The sequence below is a fragment of the Notechis scutatus genome, chromosome Z (genome assembly GCF_049901735.1).
Source record: "Notechis scutatus isolate UNSWTSFEM ecotype Mainland chromosome Z, rNotScu1.2, whole genome shotgun sequence".
In the NCBI taxonomy this organism is placed as follows: domain Eukaryota; kingdom Metazoa; phylum Chordata; class Lepidosauria; order Squamata; family Elapidae; genus Notechis; species Notechis scutatus.
Window position 1 is genome coordinate 90,953,287 of NC_142025.1, and position 13,910 is coordinate 90,967,196.

Sequence of the window (13,910 nt, forward strand, 5' to 3'; positions counted from 1 at the left end):
GGTTAACGATATAATTCTTCTTAGCTGCCCACACTAAAGCTGCTCTTAAAGTTGTAGCCTTTAAATTTGGTGCAAATACCTCATCATAATCAAATGCGTTTTGATTAAATCCTTGAGCTACTAACCTAGCCTTATAAGTAACTGTCCCATTATTTCCAGTCTTTACTTTGAATATCCATTTGCACCCAATGGATTTTTCTCCTGGAGGTAATTTGGTATCTTCATATACTTTCATTTCCTTTAATGAATTTAACTCTTTTTCCATTGCCTTTTGCCAATTCTCCTGATTCTTTACAGGATACATCCTAAGTTCTTCTATACTAGTAGGAACTTTATTTACTTGGCAAACTATACTTGCCTGATACCTTTCAGATGGTCTGGTTACACGTGTTGTGCGTCTAGGTATTACAGGACTTACAGGTGGACTTTCCTTTATTTCCTGTTCTTGATTATCTATCTCTTCTTGATTAATTATTTCCTCTTGTTCTGGTTCTATTTGCTCTTCGTGGACTTCTTCTTTAATTGGACTTTTCTTATAACTAGTCTTTTCTTTCTGCTTCTTGTAGGGTTCTATAATTACATCATTATCTGAATCTTGCTCTAATCTATTCCATCCTATATGTTCTAGGAATTGTGCACTAGCACTGCAGTATACTCTAGATGTACCTTGTTCCCAGAATCTATAAGATCTGTGGTTTGATTGATATCCAACAAAAAATAATCTTTTAGCTCTATGCTGTCCTTTGTTTCTGAGTTGTGTAGGGATATGCACCCATGCTGGTGCACCAAATGTGTGAATGTAACTTAAATCAGGTTTCCTACCATGCCACAGTGTGAATGGTAATTCACCTGTTGTTGAATTAACAACATTATTTAATATGTGATTACCACACATTATAGCTTCTCCCCACAAATTGTCAGGTAATCCTGAATCAGACAACATAGTCCGTCCCATTGATTGCAGTGTTTTGCCTCATCTCTCTATAAAGGCATTATGTTGAGGCCTATATGGTGCAGACTTTTTATGTTGAATACCTGCCATCCTAAGTCTACTCTGGAATTTATTATTTGTAAATTCTGTTATAAGAGTTACTAATTTCTTTTTAGTTTTCCTCTCTGCAAATTTTAACCAATTAAAGAAATTTAGATACGTTTCAGTTTTTCTCTTCATTAGAAAACAGAAACCATACCTAGAATAGTGGTCCATTATGCTTAATATGTATCGAGCACCACCTACACTTGGTTTTTTAGGACCTATTATATTGGCAAATACTACCTCTAAAGGCTCTTTGGTAGTAAATCCATCAACTCTATTTGCCGGTATGACTTTGCTTTTGCTTTGATTGCAAGCAGAACATTGCAAATACTTATTACAAGGTTTCAAAGTTATTCCTTTAGATAGTTGAACAGTTCTCTTAATCATTTTAAAATTTAAGTGACCTAGCCGTCGGTGTAACAAGTGAATACATTCATTATGAGGTTTCTTATTATCATAAACCGTGTTAGCCACCTCTAAACCATTATCATTTAACACATACAATTCACCTCTTAAAGATGCAGTAATTTTCTTACCTTCTTTTTCAATTAAGCAAGTATCTCCCCTAAAGGTAACTACGTATCCTAATCTAACCAACATTCTAACTGAAAGCAAATTAAATTTAAGTTGAGGTACATATAACATTTTTACGTTCTCTTTTATACAAGAACAATGTGCAATACCTTCACCTTTTGCTTTCATTTTCCAGCCGTTTGCCAATGAGATATGCTGTGAACTCATGGACATTTTTACAAATTTTTTGTTATCATTTGTTACGCTCCACTGTCAACCACCCATAAATTATTTTTCACAACTCTATTACTATACATGGCTAACTCAAAATTTTTATTTTTTCTTTGATGACTTCCAGTATTCTGACTTGCATTCTGGCGCTTTGCTTACAAAATCTTGCCAAATGTCCTCTTCCTCCACAATTAAAACACTTTTTAATTGCGTATGCAGTAGGTTCATTATCTTCCTTTTGAGGTTGCTCCCTCCTTAACTGATCTCTTTCAAGCCTTCTTCTGGCCTCTTCAATCAATCTGCCAGTGATATCAGTTAAAGTTAGGCTTTCTTTAGGTAAAATTTCAAGGGAAGTTACGTAGTCATCAAAACTTTCGTCTAATGAAGATAGGATTATGTAGACCTGGTGTAGTTCAGAGAAAATAAGCTCCTTCTCGTGCAGTTCTTGAAAAATGCTTTTCATAGTATTCAAATGTCTCAGCATATCACCATTCTTTTGGAGATGCGTCCGGAAAAGCTTCCGTGTTAGATTTATGTGAGCACCAACGTTATCTCGGACATAAATCCTCTTCAGTTTTTGCCAACACCCAACAGCTGTTTGCTCTCCGCGTATATGAACAAGTTGCTGATCAGATAGTGTTAGTCCTATGATGCAAAGAGCTTGTTCATTTTTCTGTTTAAAGTCTTCTATCTTTTGACTATCTTCCTCATTTTCAGTATCCCATTCCTCTACGTTTGGTGGGTTTTCAATTATGTTCCACAGACCTTCTCTTCGTAGAAGTAGGCTACATTTCATAGACCATGAAACATAGTTTGTTCCATCCAGCTTGGATATAAGGGACAAACTTTGTAGACTGACTTGTGCCATGTTTCAATATATGGATATAAAACTATAATTAATAAAAAACACAGCTGTCTGTTTACTGTAACGTGTAACAACACAAAATCTCACTTTTTACATAAACCTGTTTTTTATCCTAGTTAAACTGACTTTGCAGTCTCTGGGCCCATAACCAGTGTTAAGCCTGAATTCCCCAACAAGTGTTAAGGAAAACAAACTAAACAGAATGTGTAGCGTAGTCAGATAGGCGGACAGGTAAATGTGTGAGATAAGTTTGTATTTTAGTTAACACATAGTAAAAAAAATACAGATACGCTTGTGCTATCAAAAATATAGTTTATTCCATTAGGAATTATAGCATAGTCAAAATAAACGGTCCATTAGTCATGTATCATTTCAGTCAGTCCAGTCGGAGATACTCAATTTGCAAAATCCGTGTTGAATAGCCAATGTCAGTTCACTTACAACAAATCAGTCCGTATTATCTCTTCTCTCCGTTGAGAAATCAACACTCCTTTCTCTCCTCCGTTCCAGTAAGGAAAAACGCAATCATCAATCCATCCAGTAATTAGGGATCATTAAGCCAGAGAGAGAGAGCTGCAATTGACTTGCTTCTTTTATGGTGCTTTTACAACCACACCCTTAATTACATTCTTGTAGTTAAAGTTACACACACTTTAACCAACAAACCATGATAACTTATTTATTATTTTTTACCCAAACCAGTTAGGGTAAACAATGTTATCCCTAACACAGGGTACTGAATAAATATGCACATGCTCCTATGCAAAGCCAGTTTATAAACTTTCATTATATTACAGGGATCCCCAAACCCTGGGCCATGGCCCACTACCAAGCCTTGAGACTTTCAGAACCAGGCTGCAGAAGTGGCAGGTGAGTACACAAACATCCCCATTCATGTGAGCAACGGGCACACACAGGTGTGCACACTTCATTTATGGAAATGGCAGGCGCACATGCCAGCCGCTCACGCAAATGGAACTGCACACAGTTGTCCATGGCACACATGGAACCATCCCCCCTCAGCCAGTCTGCAAAGCCAAGAAAGTTGGGGAACACTGTTCTATTATGTAGGAAGAAAAAGCAAAGAGAAGGTGTTAAGAGAAGGTGCAGAATATAGAACAAGCATAGAGAGAGAGAAAAATAAAGAGATAGATATTGTAATGCTGGGAAAAACTGTGGATTTGATGAGAGAAATGTGATTTGGAGCTTAGATAAGGATGCATATAACATCAGTCAGAAACCCCCATGAAACATACACAAAGCAGTGGTGGAATTGAAATTTTTTTACTACCGGTTCTGTGGGCGTGGCTAGGGAATGTGGCTAGGTGTGTGTGGTAATGTGACTAGATGGGTGTGGGGGGGGGGGGTTTGGCAGTAAGTAAGGGAGGGCAATCCCGGCACAGCTGATCATAGAAACTGCTGATTGTCAGGAGGGGAAAATAAAAGAAATACCTTAAGGAGTGATTGGGCAGGCTAGCATCAGGCGGGTGGGGTGAGCGAGCATCAGGCGGATGAGGCAAGTGAGCGAGCAGTGACTGGGCGACCGGGTTGGGGGCGTGGCCAGCCAGAACTTACTACCGGTTCGGCAACCCACGCCAAATCCTTGCTACCGGTTTGCCTGAACTGGTATGAACCAGCTGAATACCACCACTGACACAAACATACTTTTTCTGTAATCATGTAAGAGTTATGGAGGGCAGGTACACAAGTTTAAGAAAAATTCAACCACTTTTTATAAATGAGCATTCTTTGAATCACAATTTTCCCTCTGAATCTGAAGCCCTGCACATACAGGTTTCATTAGTGCCTTGAAGAAGATATCCTATTTCTAAAGGAAGCAAACTTTCTTAAACAAGATCCTAGTGGAAAAGTAAACACTGCCACTAAAATGGTGAAGACAAATCATGAAAGACCTATAGTTAATTGGTTACAACAGCTGTTACACAAATCACAAGTACAGTACAATTCCTAGCAATCCTATCTGAATTTTGCCTCCTATCTGAATTTTGGATAGCTTGCAGCATCCAGTCTAGTCAATACTGACAAAGATAAATAAATGGTATAATAATTTGATATAATTCAATCTTTTGTTTTTAATTTGTTTGGAAAATGGTCGCATCCAATTATTTGGCTTGCACAGTACTGCCACACAGTGCCCAATTTCTTAATTGGAGTTTAATATTTGTTGATGTTGAAATAAACCTGTTTTTGGGGACCCACCAAACTTATGAAATTGTTAATTGTCTTTTAAATATATAAAATGATCAACTTCATTATACCACAGATTTAGATGTAATAACAAACACGAATATTTTCCAGATCTTGCTTGTTTTGCTTTAAACAACCAAATAATAGAGAAGGTAGGGCGCCACCTAGAGGTTTAATCCAAAGAGTATCAAGTTCAGAAATGCCAGCCTCAAACTAATAGCAGTAATAAGCGATGTAATCATGGACTGTTTTTAAATGCTGCAGATTAAAGCTTCAGATAGCCACAAGACAGAATAGTTTATCTTGAACTCCTCCCATCCTTCTCTTAAAACATCAGCATTACTGAATCAAATTAGCAAGCAGCAAGCATTCCGCAACTAAAATGGAAAAGAAAAACAAAGCAGTTCCTGCAAGCCTGCTGGGAATTGTAGCTTAGGCTATAGGACATCCGCGATCAATGTAGACAATATCGCCATCAACAGGCCATTACAATTATTTACACACATACACAGAAGGGACTCCTAAAATGTCGTCTGGTAATTAAATTTAAAGGCTATGGTACTTTCCACCCCACTTTTTAAAACACTGCTGAAATCTGGGAAGACTGTAATTACTAAAACTTGTTTTGCTGCAGATACCTACCACATTTTCTCCTTTTTTCATATGCAGAAGACAAAATTTCTTTTCTTTAAAAAAAGCAGTATCTATTGAAGCTTTTTTCTCTTGTAATATTAGTCATTACAGAATTGTTGTCTTACTATAAATAAATTCATACAATTACATTAATCCTGCAACTTGGACAATTTTTAGACAGATTGCTACTTAATTTTTTACAGCAAAAAAGGTGTTGTATCCTATGACATCCCTTAGATAGTTATAAATTTTTCATATAGAGGATTAGAATAGAGAAGACAGCAGAATACAATATAAAAAATCCAAGGTATGGTACAAAGATACTACATCATGGGTGAACAATAAACACTCTAGGGGAGTGTTTTATTGTTCACCTATTCAACCTTGGCAACTTGAAGACTTGTGGACTTCAGCTTTCAGAATGGCTGGCTGGGGAATTCTGGGAGCTGAAATCCACAAGTCTTCAGGTTGCCAAGTTTAGATATCCCTGCTCCATAGTATAAAGAGAAGGAAAGAGTCCTTCCAAAAAGCGAAGTGAGCAAAAGGCAATTGCTGCCTTAGAAACAGCAATTTGACTAGCACTCTATTGTTACTGTCAAGAAATGGTCTAAAGTCTGGCTTTGACACCTTGACTACAAGGAAGTGTGTCTGGAGGTGGGGTAGGAGCCCTAAGGCCACAAAGTACTTGATTCTGTTTTAACATCAAGCAATATTTTATAATCTCAGGAGATGGGGAGAATCGTAAGATCTGCCCTTTGGAATGTTAAGGGGAGAAAAGTGACCACATTTGGAAAATATAGCAAAATTCTGGCTTAGATGTGACTCTTCTTTCTTTTCTCAGCTTACTTTCCACATTTAGGGTTGCAAGTTCTAACAGATTTGCACTGCTTTTGTGACTAGGCAATAGATAAACCAATAGATGATATCAAACTGAATGGTATTAAAGTTTCCTAAAAAGTAATTACTTAATAGGTAACTTATACTTCTCTTGAGGCATAACGAACTGTTTTTCTAAAATCATTTTAAGCAATGAGTTAGCATATATCATATTCCTGGATCTAGAATAATAGATGTTCTTTAATACAGTAGCTTTAGCTTTTGGTCACTTTCATGTAGTCTTGTTCTATTTTGTTCTGCAAATCTGACAATGCCAGCAAACAAGACAAACTTTGGAATATCTGTTCCATGTTACTAAAAAAAATTGCAACTTACTGGCGCACAGGATTTCATCTTTCACTACAGTAATTAAAAATGTAACTAGCATCTGAGAAATTACACATTTCATTTGCAAATGTCACTATAAAATCTATTTCAGCTATTCTGCTTGAAAATACCCTAGGGATAATCTAACAAGTGCTCTTCAATTATGATATCTTGAATATAGAATGTGGTGCAGAAATCTATTAAAATAAGACATTTATATTGTTTTGTACAGAAGCTCTCTGGGTGCAAATTTTTATCAATTTATCAAAATATAAAATACAGAAATAGAAAGAAAAATGGAAACAATCAAAATATAGGGGAGGAGAAGGGAAAGAGGGAAAAGGGAGGGTAAAGGGAGGAAAGAAAAGTGTTGACTTCTGTTTGTTTTGTTTTTGTTTTTTGATGCAGTAGAGTAAGGTAGTAACATACAATCTCAACTTTTTACTTTTACATAATAATATATACTAGACATTTGTATAACAACAAATCTATCTAATCAGCAAGCTTTTTCCAGAAATTTTAATAGCTTATGTCAGGGGTGTCAAACTTAAGGCTCACGGACTGAATGTGGCCCGCCAGGTGCTTAGATCTCACCCACAGGGCCAGCCAGGAAATAGCAAAGGACTCAACTGCAGTGCCTCTGCTAGTGAAAATGAGCTGTAGATGGCCGCAGGTGGCTCCTATGTGACCCATTTTCAGCCTGCACAACCTCCTGCAGCATCCTGATGGCCAAAACGGGCCACAGGTAGGTTCCCCGCAGCCCCTTTTGGCCAGCAGGGTGCTGCCAGAGGCCATCCAGGGCCATGCAATGGGCCGTGCAGGGGCTACCCATGACCCTCCCCCCTGGAAGGGTGCTGCAGGAGGGCATCAGTCTCATCTCCTCCCCCTCCAGCCCATAGAGAACAACTACAATGCTAATCCAGCCCTCCAAGAAATCCACTTTGACACCCCTGGCTTGTGTCACTATGCATGGAACCCCAAACCACAGTATAAAAATTTTAACCTAGAGCAACCTCTCCCCATTTTCTATCAATAGTTACAATTATAAGTGTATTGCTTTGTGAGCTTCAAATAACAAAATGTCCACCTGCTGTTTGGAGAGCCAGCCCAGCAGACGCAGCGCTCAGACTCAGCTGCGCAGGCTGCACAGCCCCAGAATGTGCAGGCCGCTGATGGATGCTATCGGACCTGATGGGCTTGCTACTTCCAGTGCTGGTCACCTCCCCCAGGCTGATTATCTTAACTGGGGCTTATTTGGGGGATAAGGCTTATATTACGAGCATCCTAAAAAAAATCATGCTAGGGCTTATTTTCTGATTGGGTATTATTTTCGCGGAAACACGATACCATAATTCTACACAGTCACTAACATATTTCCGCATTAAATCAAAATCCACAAAGTATTCTTTTAAAATGTCAACAACTGCAATTTCTGCAACAGTTTTGGATTTCTGCCATGGAAATGGTCTTCTAATACAATGCCCCCTACTTGTAGATATCAACTTGTAATGTCAACGTGTTTACAAGAGCAGTCTGTGACAAGGTGTACAATAACATAAATATTAATGCAAACATGCATAATTATGCTACATTTTAATGTAGTAATTGATCTCTAAAAATTCACAATAAAGATCAGTGAAAATCCAGAGTTTTTGACAGTGACTGAACTAAAATGGAACCAGAATTTTAAAGTATTCCAGCTACCTAAACGTAGGGAAAAAGGAATTCCCAAAACACAATCAGCTTCTGAAACATACATTATACTTCCTGATTAAAAGATATAGTTAGTACTGATATTAATAACTAGCAAGAGTACAGATACTGTTAACCACAAGTCATTATTTTTTTTTAAAAAAAGTCTCTTCAAAGATTAATTTAAGACAACTCAGGGACAAAGTCTTAATTCAAATTAACTTTTTGCTACATAACATGTTAGTTACTAATAAACAAAAGAAGCATTACAAACTTACCTTAGAGAACACTGCTGCAAAATCCATTTTGTTCAAAATGTCCAAGCAATTCCAGAAAGAAAGTTTAATTGCTAAAAGTATGAATATCTCTGTAGATATCTCCAATTCTGAGAAGGAATAATTTTTTCTTCTGTAACACAAAACATTTTGTCAGTGGAAATATATGGACTGCACAGAGCATACATTACAGTGCTGTTATCTTTTACACAAAATTTTAAAAATGGCAAAACTGTGAAATGAATTGACAAATATGCATTTGTTTGGTCCATATATTCTAAACTAAAATGTAATATTTGTGGCTTAACATGTTGTCCAAACTCAGTTAGTGTAGCAATTAAAATCATAGTGTACAATTTAATGTATTTTGCAAGTTCAGTTGTAATTTATTCCCTAAATGAACGATAAGCAAATTGTGGCTTAGTATATTATATAAACTCATCTACCTCTGTTAAAACAATCCTTATAGCATACATATATATGCCTGCATCATTTATTCACAGGAGAGGACTGAGGTAAAGAACAAAATAGCTACCCCTCCATTCTATATATTTGGTAGTAATTGATGAGGTTAGCAGCTGAATCTTACTTCACAGTTGATAACAGCTTCCACAACTGAGGATAACAGAAAGGTTTGTACACTTCATATGGTAATTATAATATATTCATTTTTGTTCCATTTTTGTTCCAACAGTTCTCATTTTGCCTAATGATAGACCACCTCTGATCCCTCAACTTTTCCATATTCTTTCTGCCAACTAATCACTATTGTTGTGTCAGACAATTGTTCAAGATCAAACTTTATGCAGCCTTCTTCGAGTTATTTTATACCCCAGATAAATCTCAAATTCACTGTGCATTTAGTGCATCTCCCTTTTGATCAAACACAGGCAAGACAAAATACAGCTATAACTTGCTAGTGATTTGAATTTAAAAAACTATTATTTATTATAAGAAATTGGAGTAAGAAATCAGATACCTGGTTTTCATGATGTAGTTTGGAAACTGATTTTAACATTAAGCATGTTTTAGGGAAGATTGTGTTATCTAACATACATCTAGAAAAGACACATTAGAAATGTGAGTAGAAATATGACTCTGATCCATACTTCCACATTGTCCCTTCTACATCTCAAGAGCCTGGAGTGCTTAATAGTGTAAGACACAAAATTTACACATGGAGTATTCTTGGTTCCATTACAAATTTCTGTATTCACACAATCTACATACAGAAGTCTGATTTTCCCAAAGTAGTTATATTGTCTTAAAAGAAGAGAATATAATTTCAAATAAGAAATCCAAATCATTTATATCTATGCTAAACTATAGTTTGCTTTGAGAACTACATCTAGATATTCCTGTTCCACAAACTCCATTGCATTTTGTTTTTATTTATTAGAGATGAAATGTTTCATAACATTAGCACCTTAATAAAAGTAAGCTTTAGGCATTTTTCCCCACTATCAATAACTTGACAGAAAGTGACAACAGGACATTTTTGGTTGCTAGCCATTTCACACCCACCACTGGCACAGCTACAGTTCCTCCTTTTCTGCAAATTCAAATATTGTATTTCCAATCTGGAAGCTCTCCCAATAATTTGTATTAGAAATTATGGAAGTCAGACAAATATATTGAGTTCCAGGTGGGAAAATTGCAACAAATGAGTTTATTTTCCAATTGTATCCAAGATTAGTACATACTTTGCTTGAATAATGAATGCTTTTCTTCAAACAGTAATAAATACATACAATAGAATTTTTCAGCAAAATCAACGTCAATATAATAATAACCTTAATATTTTGCTAATGCATGTAATTTATTCTTAATGTTTTATATTTTAGAAATGTTTTTATCCTAAGATGAAAATTAAATCAGAAATGTTAATGTCCAAATAACTTGGCAAAATAACTTTTCCTAACAGTAGGTTGTATCATATAAAATTAACATAATGAAAGTATGGCACCAAAATATTTGAAATATAGTAAAAAACATTAACTAAACTAAGATTAAAAAAATGTAATGAATGTATGGCCCTGATATGTATATTTCCTGCATTCTCTGCTTTATTTCATATTTTTAAATGAGAAATAAAATATCTAAGGACATTTATAAGAAGCTAGTATCAACTATATTATCAGCATTCCATAAGATTATCCTAACATAATCAAAGATACCTATACCTATGTGAGAAAGCTACACCAAGAATTCAATCATGGTTTATACAGTCCTCCTCTAAATTGTTTCTAACCTCTTTATATATTTTTTCTAATTTCTATACATGTACACGTAACAATTTGTAAGTATTTAAAATATTTTGATACTTTTTTCATCTACTACTGTTATAGGTCTAGTCATGTATATTTGTTCAAAATGCTTGTGCATTTGTTGCCCTTTTCTCCTAATGTGCAAGGAACAGATCACTTTGACAGTGTAACAAAATTCACTTTCCCTTGGATATTACTAAATTACTTTCTGTCAAGACCAGATATGTAATAAAAGAGGAAGATTTGTTTCAACAAATCAGTACTTTTAAATTGCAATCTTATGCACTTTTATTAAACAAGTTCTATAACAATAACAGCAAATGAACTGTTCTTTTAGCTGTTCTTTTAATGTTATTTATAGCTGTACAGCTGAATTTTCATTTGACTAGTATTTTCGTTCTGTTTTTCCAAAACATCTCTTTAAAAAGATGCATTGTCATTTTCTTTCAAAAATTGTTTACATGTATACACAATTGGTGAAGAAATGCAAATTTGAGGGACTGATGAGACACTTAAAGCAATCAAATTTACCTCATTTTAAACATATGGGATATTACTATTTTGGGTGATATTTCAATACAGCCCAATTTCAACAGAAAGATAACAGCTAGTCCCATCTTTTTATGGTAATTCTATACCTTCCCCCACCTGACATGTATTATCTCCAACCAATTTATGAATGTTAGGGGTCATAAATCTAATACAAGGCCTAAGTTTTCTCTTTCTTTCCTGCTTCTGGCATGAAATCAAAAGTTCAAGCATCCTCTTTTCTATATGTTAACTTCAGTCAGAACTCCTGTCTAAATCCCCACAAATATGACTTCTTGAAAAGCTAAGCATTCCAGCAATATCATTAGCAAGAATCGGGATTGAGGCTCTATCTATATACAATATAGACATCTAGGGATGTCTGCACTTGGTCAGTAGAGAAGGAAATTTACCACAATCTCATGTCTTCTAACTAATATCAAGCCCCACATAACTTATATTTCTGAGGGAATATGTACAAAGGAATGCTGTCACACTGTATGTGTCCTATGGCTCTTATGACAGAAGTAATAGGCACTGCTGTGGCAAGGGCGGGGGAAATCTGGGCTATAGTCCCGACTCAATCTAGGAACAAGCCCAGTCCAAAAATCCAGGGAGGCCACAGGCAGCATTGCTTTAGATAATCCTCGCTTCTAGAGATTCCCTGAGGGGGACTGCTGGGCCTTGCTTCACTCGCCATCATTTTCACTTGCCCGTACCAATATTGTAGACGGTATATGCGGGTGGGCGGAGGGAGAGAGGCTGATCCGATTGTTTTGCTTTTCGCAAATCAACGGGAAGAACTTCCAAAGTTCCGATCCCTTGGATTTTTGACAGCCCAAATTCACTTCTGAGGTGTTCTACGGAGGTATGCTTCTAAGCATAATAACCTTAATTCGGTACCCCCCACCTCCAATTCAGATTCTCCTCCCTCCCTCCCTCCTGCTCCTGGCCTGTCCAAACGGTCTCTGCTACAGCAGTTGCAAAAGCTCGCCTGGGCAGCGTCGTCTCTTCTTTCCCCATTTTCCTCCCGCTCAATCAAAGTTGAAGGAACGGGGCTACCCAGTTTACTCGGCCTGCAATCTATGGCAGGAAAGGAGTGTACATGTGTGTGCGTGGATGGGATACGGTGGGGGGGGCGCCTCCGTTTTCCAGCCACATTCTTCCTCGGCAGCATGCATCTGCAACATTAAGCCCCCACCCCGTTTTTCCCCATTCCCACCTCTTCACCTGCCTCTCCCCCACACTCACCCCTTTAATCGCCCCTCTGTTTTTGCTCCCTCCTATTTGCACCAGCTGGAGAAGCTACTCCCATACCCCCAACACCTACCTGCACAGCTCAACCAGCCTTGAAGTGGGTGTGGGAAGTCTTCCGCCCTCCTCCCTCCTCATTGGCTTCGCAGAGGACAAAGTCAGACGTGTTTGGACGGGAAATTGTCGGTCACAGACAAGGGGAGGGGCCGAAGGACGGTTGGATGCTGATACCTCGGGTTTATCCCTCCCTTTGCTTGTGTTTCCCGAAGGTTTTTTTTTTTTTTTTGGACGGGAGGGGGACGTTGAGAGTGTAAAATTGTGGGAATACCTAACAAGGCCGGGTCTTTCCTTGATCTGATCCTCTAGTACAGTATTTCTTCAAATCATACATACTACTTGATCTTTTGATTGTAATCAGCTCAGGAGCTATTAAAATGCAACACCGCCAGGAAAGCATTCCAATAGGATACTCCCTCAGATAGATGGGGAAGGGGAAGAAGATGACTTCTGGACAGGAAGAAGGGAAGTGCAGCGCGTTTCACACACATACACAGCCCATCACCACTCTCTTAAAAAAAAAGAGAGAGAGAGGAAAAGATTTCTTGTTCAACTTTGTCAGCCAGATAGGGCTTGCTTGCAATGAGGAAAGGAGGCAGAATGGGGTTTTTATAGGATTTGCAAGTAAAGGTACAGATGCAATGTGACGAGAGAGGGTGCAGGCATGTAAGCTGCTCTCACTGGCAAGGATTTTTTATTTTATTTTATTATTGTATTTTAGTCAGGCCTATGGCCCTCTGTAATATATATTTCAAAAAGAAAGAAGACTAAGAAATGTGATGGATATCCCTGCTTTATTTTTTGTTGCCTATATACAAATCTATTGTGCTACTCTCTTTTGAGATAAGGAACATAATGCAAAGGACGGAAAAAGAATAGGAAATAGAGAGGGACAGAAATCAAAAAAGAAAGGAAATAGATAATTTATATAATTGTTCATTTTCCATAATTTGTTTTTGCGTCCAGCACATTCATACATTGCTTCATAGTTTTCATTTTTCATTTATTTGATTTGTCAATTGTTTACAAGATAATAAGTATAAGTGTATACATAGTTATGAATACATGAAATGGGTACATATAAGAAAAATAAAAGAAAAATAAAAGAAACAATAGGACAGGGACGGTAGGCACGTTGGTGCGCTTAT

The 13,910-nt window shown here is 37.0% G+C and overlaps 1 protein-coding gene across 3 annotated transcripts in view; it reads right to left on the reverse strand.

The window, feature by feature from the left end:
• The window catches only part of KANSL1 (KAT8 regulatory NSL complex subunit 1), a 213,734-nt gene extending 200,970 nt beyond the window's left edge, over positions 1 to 12,764 (reverse strand). For 2 of the 3 annotated variants that reach the window (XM_087945431.1, XM_087945429.1), the window contains exons 1-2: positions 12,703 to 12,757; positions 8,660 to 8,789 (exon numbers count right to left, since the gene is read on the reverse strand). The gene's annotated coding sequence lies outside the window, so the exon portion shown is untranslated. Of the gene's footprint in view, positions 1 to 8,659; positions 8,790 to 12,702 lie in introns of all 3 variants that reach the window. The other variant, XM_087945426.1, reaches the window with a different exon arrangement.
• Between the last annotated feature and the right edge of the window lie 1,146 nt (positions 12,765 to 13,910).